At 50.2% G+C, this 13,324-nt stretch overlaps 1 non-coding gene across 1 annotated transcript; it reads left to right on the top strand.

Annotated features, from left to right (window-relative positions):
* Positions 1–1,893: 1,893 nt before the first annotated feature.
* TRNAE-UUC (transfer RNA glutamic acid (anticodon UUC)) lies at positions 1,894–1,965 on the top strand. Its single transcript has one exon. It is a non-coding gene; the product is annotated as a tRNA-Glu (tRNA).
* The last annotated feature ends 11,359 nt before the right edge of the window (positions 1,966–13,324 follow it).

Below are 13,324 nucleotides of genomic sequence, written 5' to 3'. Positions count from 1 at the left end.
GAAAACAAGTCTACAGTCACTTCTACCTACGTGCTCATCGTGGTCATGCGCAGGCACCCAAGTTTGAATCTGGAGGGCCCTGCATTTGAAGGCCGCTTATCTGGGCAAGCTTGAACAAGCACTGGCACCATACGTGAACAAAAACGTGAAATGACCCCCCGAGAAGCGCTCAAACCAGTGCAAAACCGCCCAACAGAACAACAACGAGCCCACAAATACACACGGCGCACTGACGGCGACGGCAAATCCTACCGTGAAGTCTACTGTGGCGCCACCTCGTGTCGGCGCCGCGAAACAGAAACCTGTCGACATTCGCTGGGCCACCGCTCCCCAATTGAGCCGGCGCGGAGTGAGCACACTACCCAATATTCTAGTTCACTGTATACGGACAGTGGCGGACAGCAGCTAGTGATACATCTTGACTATAGTTCACTATAATCTTGACGGAGATCGCTGAGCATAGCAGGGGACCCATGTGCGACAACTTCGCCGACGCGCCGCACCGATCGTCGCGTGCGAACTGGCATCCCACTGCAAGCAGGGACACACGGAGCGGTGAGCATCGCGGCGCCGCTCTACCCAAGCTCCGCCCACAACCTCTGTCACACTTTGCCGCCGTGCAGCGGTGCCTCAGCGCTGCTTGTGATCGTGTACAAATATCTCAAGAAAAGACAAGATTGCCTTGTTATCACAAAGTCTGCTCGAGCAGCGACAAAGCATGCCTGCTTATGTTGCGAGCTTTCGGCAACGGCACCGCTCGCGGGCGCTCCGGGCGACGAGCTCTGCTACTGCCTGGCTGCCGTGTTCGTCGCTAGGCCTATAGCCTCTTTCGCATCGTAGACGCAGCGGCCGGCGCTTCGGAAGTCGCCTGAGCTATAATAAAAGGCCTACTCCGCACATCGCTCTACTGTCAACAACATCAGCTCACAATAAAATAATAGTATGGTCAATTTCCGCGACGCCTTCGGCAGCGAAGCGAGCGGGCGCCAGGCGAGCCGGACCCCAACTTCAGGCCAGCGGCAGCTGCGAGGCGGTTGTGGAAAGAAGTTTGCTTGTATCGCAGTCGTTACCTTTAGCAGCAGCTCAGTATTGGTCAACGATCCTCAAAAATGACATATTTGTCACATTTCTCATCCCAGGGTTTATATATTTAAGTCAAGAACACACTTTAGCTCGTTTTTATGACGCCGGCAGACGGGATTGGCTGCCGCTTCCCGTCGTTGGCATCCAGCAGGTTGGACGCATTCGACGAGCTGCGTTCGGTCCTTGCGACGACGCGCCGCAGCGAATCGCACGCACTTTTCGCACATGTGTCCCCAAAACGTGAACAGAATCGCAACGATCGCAAGACCAAAGAAAACAGAGGAAAAGAAGCAAAGGGAAGAGCCGAAGAACCAAGCCGAGCCATTTGAGCTCAGTGTGGCCAGCGCTGTGATGTTATGCTCTGTACTTGGCAGATCATGTCATTATTGCAGTTGAAATTGCGTTGATTGAGCATAATATTGATATAAAACAAGTTTTTTTTGTGAAAATATGTGACACTGCTATATTCTCATGTGCACTGAAGTCTGCAACTTTAATCAAGTTTTTCACCGATGAGGGCGCTAAAATCGTTTTCCAAAGGTCGTTCCGCGACCGTGTGGCACGGGCGAACTCCCTTGAAGTAGTGCTCCTTTGGTAGCGTAATGGAGCTTTAGTTCAAAGTACCTTTACAGTGCCCGTGTGACAGGGGTATAAGAACGTTGACTGGAACTGTCTATGGGGATAAGTTGCTTGCAGCACGCTAGCGTAATTTCACATAGGTCCGCTATCGCGCTAACCCTATACTAAAACTCTGTTACAAAGGGTTTTTTGCATGTATATAATGCTTAGAATGCCCTGCGCCTGTCGTGTTCCGGCGTGGTGTAGTGGTTAGGACACCTGACTTTCACCCAGGAGGACCGGGTTCGATTCCCGGCGCCGGCAGTTGTGGTCTCATGGTGTAATGGTTAGCACTCTGGACTTTGAATACAGCAATCCGAGTTCGAATCTCGGTTGAGACCTGCTTTTTTTTCTTCCCCTTTATTTTTACCTACCATTTTGCTGCCAAAGTTCGCGTCTAGGTGTCCATGGCCGAGTCAAGCTGGCCCAGAGGCAGCTTCACTATGGGCATCCTGCCGCCATGTGCACTTTGGTGGTGATGTTATTATTAATGCCCAGAATGCCTTCTTGCTGCGGCTCGTCTCGTTGAGTTCTAGATACCACTACCGGTGATGGAGGTGAAAACTCGCAGTCCTCTGTGATGGGGTTGGGGTTGGGGGGGGGGGGGTATAGATGGGTTTGATTGACACGCCCAAACTATGTGGAGGGTGTCAGCCACCTCCCCACAGAACTGGAACGCGCCATCAAAGGATGTGTTGAAATGTTTTAAAACCGCCGGGCACTGTACAGTGTCAGAAATGTGATGAGGAGGCGCTCGTAAGCGCGATCCAGCCCATTACAAGGGGCCGGGTAGCGCCGGGGCTCCTCCTTGTAGTAACCGATGATGTGTTTGAAAGTAAGGGCCATATTGTCTGATTAGGAGTAGGCTTCCAAGAACAGGGAGATAGCCCGGGGAGAGAGTGCGCGGGCGGCCTGATCGGCCTGATCGTTTCCTTGGAGTCCCTGGTGACCGGGGGCCCAAATTAGGTTACATTGAGTTGGATCTTCGCATCTTTACGGTTTCGTCTCCAAGTGGCAAATGGAAATGCATCCCTGAATACTGTTCTTATGCAATGCGATGTGTCTGGGTGGCCTTATCACATCGGCCAATTAGAAGAAGAAATGGAGCTGCTCAAGGACGTCACAGACGCGGCATCGATAGACGCCTACCAGATGAATCACATCTGCGCTGTAACGACGCATTCAATGGCTGCTAAACAAATGGTTAAAAGGTAAAAAAAATGCTGCACTGGATACCAAGTCATACTAGCGACGATGCCTTGCGTAAAGTACTGGAGCTCTTCGGAAAAGTTGACTCTGTCCAGGGAATTTCGGCTTGCAAGCAAGTTCTATGTCGCACAGACTTCGTCCAGGTCAGTGGTGATCACCATGAAAGACGGCTTTATTGGCAAGACGTGGCCGCATCAGTTGCGCATTTAGAGTAGCTAACGCCCTTGTAATTTTTCACGGAAGACCGCCGCTCTGCTTACGAAAGAATGCCGTATTTGTTCAGAGTGCCGCAAATTCATCTGCGGAGCAGAAGGCTGCACGGAGACATTCGCTGCAGTCACGCGATTTTTAGTATTGGGGGCTTTGCGCAACTGCGTGCATAGCTTAATAGCGGGTCCAGAGCGCGCATGCGCCGCCCGCTTCAGCCGATTCAGCCGTACTTGCGATTACGGTGGGCATGTTTATAACCAACTACTGGTGTTGTTGCTTTTCGCGATGACTTACCTTGCTTCGACGATAAAGTTTAAGCTGCAATACAGCCTGGTTTTTGAGATCCGCTCGCGGTTTTTAGCACTCAGGCCTAATGGGACCTCAGTCTGCACTGTAACCTTCTGCACCTGCCCAGAACATAACACAAACGTCCGGAACTAAACAGAAATATATTTCGAGCTTTGTCGCGGTGTGTTACATACTTAAACGATACAACACAACAATTTATATTAGATTTACAAATGTTTTTTGAACATTATACGCCTTGTGGTGGAAAATATTCTTGCTACAGCGGTTTGTAGTTGACATTGTTTTTACTTGATGGCGCCACTGTGATACGTTTTTCTTTTCGCTTTATTTCAATTTTTTTCGCTACTTTTGCTGGCGAAAATAAGTGTTGGTGTAATAATCGGGTGAAAAGACTCTGAAATATTTTATTTTGGCAAGTTAGTGGCATTGGCGATTGTTTTAGAAGGACCTTTCGCCTCCGTGCCAAGCAGATCGCATTTAACGTTTTCAGAACGCCATACCAGAACAAGAACGTCGGTGTGGACAGGGTAACGTAAGCACGGCAGCGGGCATAGCACACACTGGGCAGCAAGAACACAGCTGGCGATAGACGGCGTGTGCTGATGGAAAACCGTCGCAAACAACAGAGGCGAGCCGCACATGCGCATGGCACAACCAGCACCGCCATAACCATGCGCCATGGAGGAAGCCATGCGCTCAAGACAGTCACGTGATCGCTTGCCATGATTACCGGCGTGTGGCCGCTCGCTGTTGGACCGTAGGCGGCGCGCTGTGCTTGCGCTTCACCGGCCGACACAGGGCAGCTGCGTGGCCTGCTCAAAATGAGCGGTTGAATCGCTCGTGCGATCGAATCACCGGGCGTTTTCTATCACTGAAATACATATGACTCTGGCAGGACGGAAGCTTCAGTTCGAATGAACCGGATGTTCGAATTAAGCAAACTCGATTTAACGGGTTTCCACTGTAGAACTTTACACACCTTGCTGGCAGTTTGCCGCTGCCAGTGTCGCTACCTAGTGGCTAAGGGTATCAACGCTGAGTCGGCCAAAGATAGCTCGGGCCATTAGTCGCTGCCTCCGTTTTGCTTAGAAAGCTAACATCTGCATCGAATTGGTTTTGTTTGTGCTCCTGCGACGTTTTAACGGCCCCGGATTCGAAGCGGCAGAAAAATAAGCGCCGGTAGTGCTGAGTAAAAGACTGCCACCGCATCAAGCCATAGTCGCGCTAGAGACCCCGGCGACATAAGACCGCTGCTTGTCGAGACCGTGGGAGAACTTCACCGGACATTTACGCGTTTATCCTTGTGTAGATGCGACTTTCAGCAACTGCTTGGTTGGCTAAGTGCTTATGCCAGTCGAGTGTCTTGTGACTCGAAACAGGGGTGTGGATCTGTTGTTGTTTGTGTCGCTACACTAGCATTCGAGGACGCGTAAACTAAAGAATGGGTTTTGCTGAAAGCGTGGGAATAGAACGACGCGGTAACCATTCATCGGATGCGGAGGAGGCAGCAGCAGTCGCGGTGTGTGGGACATCGGCAACGAGGCCGTAATTACAGCGAAAGTGCTGGCGACAGATGTATCCGGATTGCGACTGTGCGTCGCTTTCCTGGTTGGCAGCTTCTCCCACTGCACGGCGCGAATTCTTCTATTTTCCCTCTGTCGGCGAAAGGCACTGTTTTTCGCTAAAACCATAGACGAGATGATAATACCTGGGCGCTGGGCAATAATACATAAGTTTGTTTACTGTGGTACGTGGTGTTTAGCGCCCTGCGTCGCGTTTCTACAGCTGATTTTAGTTGCGCATAGTTTCGCAGGCATGTACGCTGAGGGCGTCGTGTGAGCAGCGACTGGTTAGAGACTACTTAGATTTGGTTAGCAGCCAAACATAGGCACGACATAAACAGGTGGTGTGATGCAAAAAGAAAATGCAGCGCAGAGATGCGGCGCCTGGCTCTGTCGCAGCAGGTAAGACTCGATAGAGTGCCTCGTGGTGGGCGGTAGTGCGTTGAATCGTTAAAGCATGTGCATCATATCCTGAAACAGCTCTCTGATGAACCCTTTATCTTTGAGCGCTTGCTTAACCACCGGGTTCTCCACACTTGCTCCACGCTGGTTCAGGGCGTTGTTGTGATTGTACTTCTGGCCTCGTGGGCCCGATCAAGCAGCAACCGTGAACAGTCGACAAGGCCGACAACCTCGCGACGGCGGCGGTGCGGTGTAGTGCTTGTGATGCCCCCCTTTCAGCGGCCTTCCTTGAGCGGAGGTGACCACGGCAGCTGCGGCGAAGGCCGGAGATGCGAAGGGGGCTTACGGGGGCATTGACAGCGGCAAACCGCAGCGGAAGCGGCGGCGACGTGGCGGCGCCAGTCAGGCCGAGTGTATACCCTCGGGTCGCCGAAGGACGGAGGGGTGCTACGCACAGTCAAGCTGGCTGTGTCCTCGACAGAGGTCTCGTGTTCTGGACATCTGGCGGGGAAGCACGTTCGTTCACCTGCTGGTAGACTGCGGGAGATTCATATGCAGCCGTGTCGGAATAGTCAGCATCTACCCTTTCCCATCGACCGAGCTGCGAGAGAACGGAACTGCCCGCACCGCCCTGCCGTGGGTGGTAACACCAGCGTCCACTTCGGTCCATCAGATTGGACAGTGCTCTTCGAACTTTATTCCCCAGTCAGTGATCTGGGGAATCGGAACCCTATTTAACTCGGCTGTAAGTGTGGCCGAAGGAGAAGCCTGCTAACTCCCGTCGACTCCGGTTGGCGAAGAAGTTCCCTTCCACTGAGAGTAATTCTCAGTCGCTCTTTGTAAATAGTGTAAATAATTGTATAAAGTTTCCGCTGCCTTCCTCCGAACCTAGTCTCCCATCCTCCTCGTCCCATCACCGGTCCGGCCATGCTACCCGGATCGCAACAGCGTCCTCTTGGGTTTATTAACAACGCACGCTACTTCCAACCAGTGATTACAGTCATTAAAGCAATCGTGTCGGCAGCTGCACTTGCCTATCTCTGACCTTTGCGGCGTTGTCGCAAGCTGTGAGTGGCAAACATCAAGCATGATGTGAAATTGCAGGGCGAAATTGCGAGGAAACTGTATGCGCTGCTGTGAAAGAGACCACAAGAAGCCATTGATATCCTTTAACTTCGTTCTCGCTTTCAATTTTAGAGCGAAAAGCTCTACTCGTCCCTCGCTGAACCTGAAGGTCAACTGGCTCTTAGATTTGACCTCTAACGGGAGGCGCGCAGCATGTGGCTATGACGTCATGCCATGTGACTCGCCGACGCCACAGCTTCGCGCTTGGCAGTCACGTCCGCTGCGCTGGCTGCTGCTCGGCCGCTCCTCCTCGCCAGTTGTGGCATGTGATATGCCACGTGATTCGCTCTTGCGCTTGGCAGTCACATCCACCGCTGCCCCGACCGCCGCTCAGGCGCTCGCTCTTGCACTTGTGGCATGTGATGCATCACGGGATTTGCTCTCTCTGATATAATTGCAGTGCTTGCTGACAGAGGGCTCAGCAGAGGTGAGCCACAGACCCTTTTTTTTACAGCTAAACATCACGCGGATCGATCGATTGAGGTTACAGATATGAAACATGCACATAAGACAGCGTAAATAGAGTATTCTCTTTACTCTATTAAGTTCAGCGTCGCATGCATGCTTATTGTTTTGCGATGAGCGCTTCGCTGTGAGGTTCTTGCCGTTCGCTTCTTGCACGCTTTATACGCGGCTGTTTTTGAACAGGCGGCGTATTTGACACACTATCGGCGGACGAAAACAGTCGAAAGGACCCTCAGTGGTCTTAAAGCCGTAAAAAAAAAAAAAAACTATCCTCGCGACCTTATAAAGTGTCTTGCTCAAGTGCCTGACGGCCACTTCTGAAGCAACCCGGCCGCGCTGGCTACCCCAAGTTACTTGGTGCCGGCGTTGGTAGCGCTGAACGCTGCGCGCCAGTGGCGCTGCCAGGCCATTTCAGGTTGCCTGTAGCAAAGGTGGTGCTATTATTGATAGTGAAGATGTCATAATGACCGGCAGTCTTAGACCAAAGCCAATTTGACTTCCGCGAATACCGCATTCCTACGTCATCGACACCGTTTAATGATTTCGATGCACCTTACAGAGTTCCAGGTGGTGGAAATTATTCTCGAGCCCTCCAGTGTGGCATGCCTCATAGCCAAAGCCTATTGTGTTGCTTTGATACGCAAAAATCTGTCAGTCAATCAACGTTTCCGCTTGGCAGAACCATATTGGCAGTGGTGGCAAAGCACTCGACACGCGTGAAAGCTCGGCGATCTATAGGCACGCAACATGTAGATGCTTTCTATCCCAGTTCGCGGGATTTTGTTTACAGCCCTGAAAACAGTCACTTAAAAGGCAGCTTGCGCAAGCCCATTAATCGTATTTCGCATTTCAGGTTTAACGTCCCAAAGCTCACCGGCGTTTTTGCATTTTGCCTCCATCAAAATGCGGCCCCCAGGGCTGGGATTTAGTGATGGCGGTGAAACTTTATTTCGTGCCCAAAGAGTCTCTTGATTAGACTAAATCGCGCAAGGGTGGGGGGGGGGGGGGGCAGACACAATCAGGGGGCCGTGAGCCCTTGGCTCTCGGCGACCTCTATTCCGCTATTCCGCGACCATGGGATCAGCAGTCGACCGCCGTAGCGGCGGCGGGACAAACACATTAACCGGATGTTTTCGAACGCTCTCTACAACTTTCAAACTTCTAACTGGGCTCTTAAGTGAGTAATTGGTAAACTTAATTCTTAATTTTACTGAGTCAGTGATGCGTGACATGAAAAGCCGTCACATGCCCAACTTGATTGCCAACGACATGCAGTTGATTTCATCCTTGTAGCGACGTCCTGCTTGTTTTGAAATCTTGAGCTAGCACGAGCAGGGCCGTTTGATACTTTTGTATGTGTCGTGAAACTTTTGCACAACGCTATGGGGAGAATTTTGTGTGTCGCCTAGACTGACAGCACCGTGGAACCATGTCGATTCGAAGGCTCAGCACTTCATTGGAAGATGCATATACCGGTGATCACCGGCTTTTTGGCTGACCCGTACTACGGGAAAAAATAGCGTGAAAGCGTATAAATACCCCGTGTCTAAGTTACACCCTTTTTTTATAAAGTAAACGAATAAGCGGCATATGTTCACACGCACGCACGCACACTTGTGTGAGCATGTGTGATGAAGACTGGCCTCCAATCGAAACGTCAGAAGAACCTTCGTATTGTGTTAGTGAGAAAGCACTTCTTTGCTATAAATCTTGAAAAAGCGGGCGTCTCTCTGGAGCCTCTCAGATGCATGCAGAAATAAAATAAACATTGCGGCGACCGGGTTTTGAACCCGCGGCGGGGCAAACAGGTCAATCTCGCTGGACGAGAGCACTATGCTATCGCCGCAGCCGGTCACGACTCATATTAAACTGTTGTTGCTGTTGTTGTCCTGCCACACTCTCGCGCTGTACGTTGTCCATCGTTGTCTTCATCAACTTCCATCTGTACGCAAAAGTAAAAAAAAAGGAAAGGAAACGCACATAACTGGCCTCCCTGGGTCAGTGGACACCTCAGTCGTGCTTTGAGCTACGTTCTTGCTTTGAGTCGTGCTTTGAGTTCTACATAATCAACCGCAGATGGATTGGCGGCATCTACGAAAAACAGACAGCATTGTCAGCAAAATCTATTTTTCACGTGATGTTGGTAAAGATCCGCGTAATATCACGAACTCGTCTAATGACTGCATGCTTCCAGTCAGTCTTTACTCGTGACGAAATGACACATTTATCCGTGGCAGGGTGTAGATTGTAATGGAAAAACGATAAAAAAAAAACATGTAATTCATAAGCCAATTTTGCAGATATATATTAAAACTCATATGGCTCAAACAGCATTTCCAATAAAATTCTTAAACGCGACATGGCTCAGTTAACATCTATCATTCCTTACCGCAGCGATGACCTGTTGGGGTCTCAGCATCAGACTTTTAGGCGGGAAGTGCGGGGTTCGATCCCCAGTGCCGTCGAGTGCTTACCCGATTTCCAATGGTTGTAAGCTCTCCCCTGGCCTGCTGCTAGGCATCTCGAAGGTGAAATATTTAGGAAAATTGACCTTTGACCCCACCTTACGCAGCCTAAAAACATTAGCCTTGGCATGGCGCTCGCTGGTCAAGCTACCCTTGCGACACTAAAATGAAAACGAATATTTTTTTTTGCGTAGTAACTTCGGTATGTCGCTGAAAATGCTGGCGACGGTTTCGCTTAATCCTACGCGCTGCAGAATTTTACTTATTAAGTGCTTCCTGCGCTCGCACCGACTAGTTATGACTACCGCAGGAAGTCAATGGTGTGTAGCGTTTGTCCAGATTTTCTGGGCTTGACTGCGTCAGCTTGAAATCCAGAGTTAGTTATGGCATCAAACTCATCAAAGGTATAGCATCAAAGGTACACTTTGTACAAGCTGCATCACAGTTGAAAGAGCTCTTAAAAGGTCATGTATGAAATACAAAGAGTAGAGTGGACGAGAAAAAAGAAATAAAAATAAAGTTACCCAGTTGGCACCGCGTGAGCACAATGGCCTGATGTAGGAAACAAAATAAATTAGTTTTATTGCATTTCTCATAGCATATAATAGGTTAGCCGCCGTGGTGGCTCAGTGGCTTCAGCGCTCGGCTCCTAAACCTAAGGTGGAGGTACCGAACCCCATCCGCGGCGGCCGCATTCCAGCGAAAGCGAAATGCAAAACGCTCGCTTGGTTTACGATATCAATGCACGTATAGGACATCAGCATTAACACCTTCGCGCACCATTCCACCGCGCTCTTTTGTCTTCTCTCATTTACAGATAAAAATATTCCCTCTGAGTTACGCGATGTTCTCTACCGGCGTTCGACAGATGGCGCTAGTTGTTGATGTTAAATTAGAGTCACTGGAAAAATATAGATGTTCAGTAGGGTGCCTCGATTGCCAGCGGGCATCCAGGCACCCTAATGTCTAGGAATGCTGGGCATGTAGAGAAACTTCTTCAAGACTACTGACCGCGCCCAGCATTGACTGCCAATGGAAAAGTTCAGCTCTTTCAGTATTCGCTCGCAGGTGACTGCGTGCTTCACATCCCGGTAAGCAGAATGGACGACCACATACAGCTTAGCGAATTGCTTGATAACATTGTTACTTAGTGCAATACATGGGCTATGTAAATAAAACCCAGAGACCTGACGATCTACGCAGTAAAATATCGAGGCCAGTATAACTAAAGCCCCTAAATAAACCAAAAGTCGCGACATCTCCTCCCTCCTCCTCCTATGCCGGCGCTCCTTCTCTCGGCATCTCCCGCGCGTAGACGGTGGCGGCACCTAGGCCGGGAGCAGCTAGCAGACGCTCCCAACCGTCACCTTTTGGCGCCCGGCAGACCGCGCGCCCAAATGAACTTTGTGTTGCGTTTTGTGGCTTGGCTTCGGCCAAAATGACATCATGAAATGAGAGATTGAAAAATCAGTTACTGTAATAACTGCCCAGACGAACGTTCGATTGCTTTATAGAAACTTCTTATCTTCGATCGCTTTGACTGCGGAGCACACGTTGGAAGTGGCGCGCGCGAGCGAGTTCGCGGCACTAGAGTGACTACCATCGCTCGACGAGTGGCTTTCTCGTCGCTCGCGCTTTGGCGCGCAGCGGACCGCGCGCCCGCATGATTTTTGTTGCATTTTCTGCCTCCGATTCGGCCGCATTGAGATTGTGGCGTGGGAGATACAAGGCACGAAAAAAAATATAGAGCGTGACCTTTCATAACTGAAAAAAGAATACACAAGTGTTAACACGTTACCACTCCGCATTAAAAGCCATGAGGAACTTTTCCAATGTCGAACTTTGGAAATGGTCTGGATCATTGCGCGCGCCCCTGCGTTAGTGATTCATTTGACACCACCTATCCACGTTACATAGCTCCACGCAGCGTGATGTTCGCAGAAATTCGCGGCAGCGGCGACGGCCTCAACCCAAAATGTCTGAAACTATGTTTTACAGAGGTCCTTGCTTGCATTCTCAAGTATTATCCACGCAGATATCGAGTATTCAAGCGACAGGTGCGTTAATGTGCCTAAGCACAGTAACGCCCGATTTCGGTTTAGAACCCTGCTTGAAAAATACGTTCAGCAATGCGCGCAACATGAAAGCTAGACCTTAATCGCAAGCAGCATGAGCAGCAGGAGCTTCAACAGCAAGTACCACACCTTTGGTGTCGAGTTCGTGAGCGAAGGAGTGCAACTGTAACAAAACAAATACGTCTAGCGATGCGTTCAACATGAAAGCTAGACCTGCACCGCGAGCAGCATGAGCAGAGTAGGCTCAAACAGCGAGTACCGCCCATTTAGTATCGAGGTCGTGAGCCCAGGAGTCCAACTGCAGCAACACAAATACGGCAAGCAATGCGCGCAACATCAAGCCTGGACCTGCATAGCGAGCAACGTAAACGGCGGGGCTCAAACAACATGCGAACGAGCCCGACTGAAACCAAGCCGACACGCCGCGCAATGCGAGCAACATTAAACCTGCACTTCAGCACGGCTTTCGTACCCGCTAGCGAACGAGTCTATTTAAAATCATGCCAAACGGCATTCAGTGCGAACAAAGACTGCAGTCGCTGGCGCTTCACACTAAATCATCCGAAAAAACACGACTGACAACTGAAAAACGACCACTTATCTCACAAAGACGCGGATCCACAACATTATCGAAGTTTGCCCGGCCGATCCTGTGCTGCCAAACCTTTCGGCCAGCCGCGTTGCTTTTTCTGGAAGGAATTACAAAAAAATCTTTTGCCACTGTCACCTCGGTTGTTGCACCTATACGCGCAACAGAAGCTCGGCATCGCCGCAACACGTAGACGCCGTCAAAAATGAAAAAGAAAACGCTTCCCGTCAAAACTGTTGCACAGAAAGAAAATAAAGCGCGACTCCCAGCCCCGGCAATGGTGCCGGCGTCTGCTGCGGAGCCAAAAAGCGCGCGCTAACACGTGACTACGGCGCCTCGGCCAATGGGAGGCTCGATTCTCCGGCGGCGCGCCAGGAGAGGAGGAGTGTCGGAAAGTCCAAAGCTTTTCGCTACTTTTGTTTCATTGAGGGGCTTTAAGTATAACACGCCGCAAAGGTGGGATGTTCGGGTTGATAAACTGTTGCCCTGCATTTAAGCAACGTGGTTATTATCATTTTTTTTTTTTTTTGCAAAGCAAGCGTGTGGGAGCACCTCCCAAAGTGAAATCAGGCTTGTACAAAGGACCAATCGGAGTGATCTTAAAATACGGTTGCATAATTCGGAATCCGCATCAAAAATGAAAAATCACGTAATACGACGCTTACATGTGCTGATTCAGAATATTTAAGACATGTCGGTGTGACACCCCTCGGCATCCGGTCATGCGTAATTTGGCTAGTCGGCGAAGAATGTCCTGATCAATGTTTGTTTTCCTGCATTGGAATCTCCACTTAAGTAGAAAGAAAAAATAACTACCTATATTCCGCAGCTGTCGTTTCAGTAGAAAACATAACAGTATATGCGTCCGATGATTTCTGTCATGCTGTAACTCGCTGTACTAATTTTTTTCTGTCCCTATATAATTGTGAAATAGAAGAAAATATGTTTATTGTGAAACCTTCTCCACAAAGTGAAGGGTGTGGAGAGAAGGCTGTAGGGAAGGGGTGATAAACAAGGCCATCCAGGACGTAGTCGCCCAGTTGCGCCGCTTAGATAAGCCAGAGGACAGAGTCCAGGATGGGGCCTTGCGGTGTCGAGCTCGTCCCTCTCGGCGTATCAACGACTCGCAACTTGTCGGTCTTGGGATGTCCCGGCGCAGGCCAGAGAAAGCTCGTTCTTGTGTTACGTGCGCGGGGTGGGCACTCTCACACA

Source organism: Amblyomma mixtum, chromosome 3, assembly GCF_055824585.1.
Source record: "Amblyomma mixtum isolate Tamu chromosome 3, ASM5582458v1, whole genome shotgun sequence".
In the NCBI taxonomy this organism is placed as follows: Eukaryota; Metazoa; Arthropoda; class Arachnida; order Ixodida; family Ixodidae; genus Amblyomma; species Amblyomma mixtum.
Note: the sequence above shows the minus strand (reverse complement) of the source record. Positions and strands in the feature narration are given on the sequence as shown.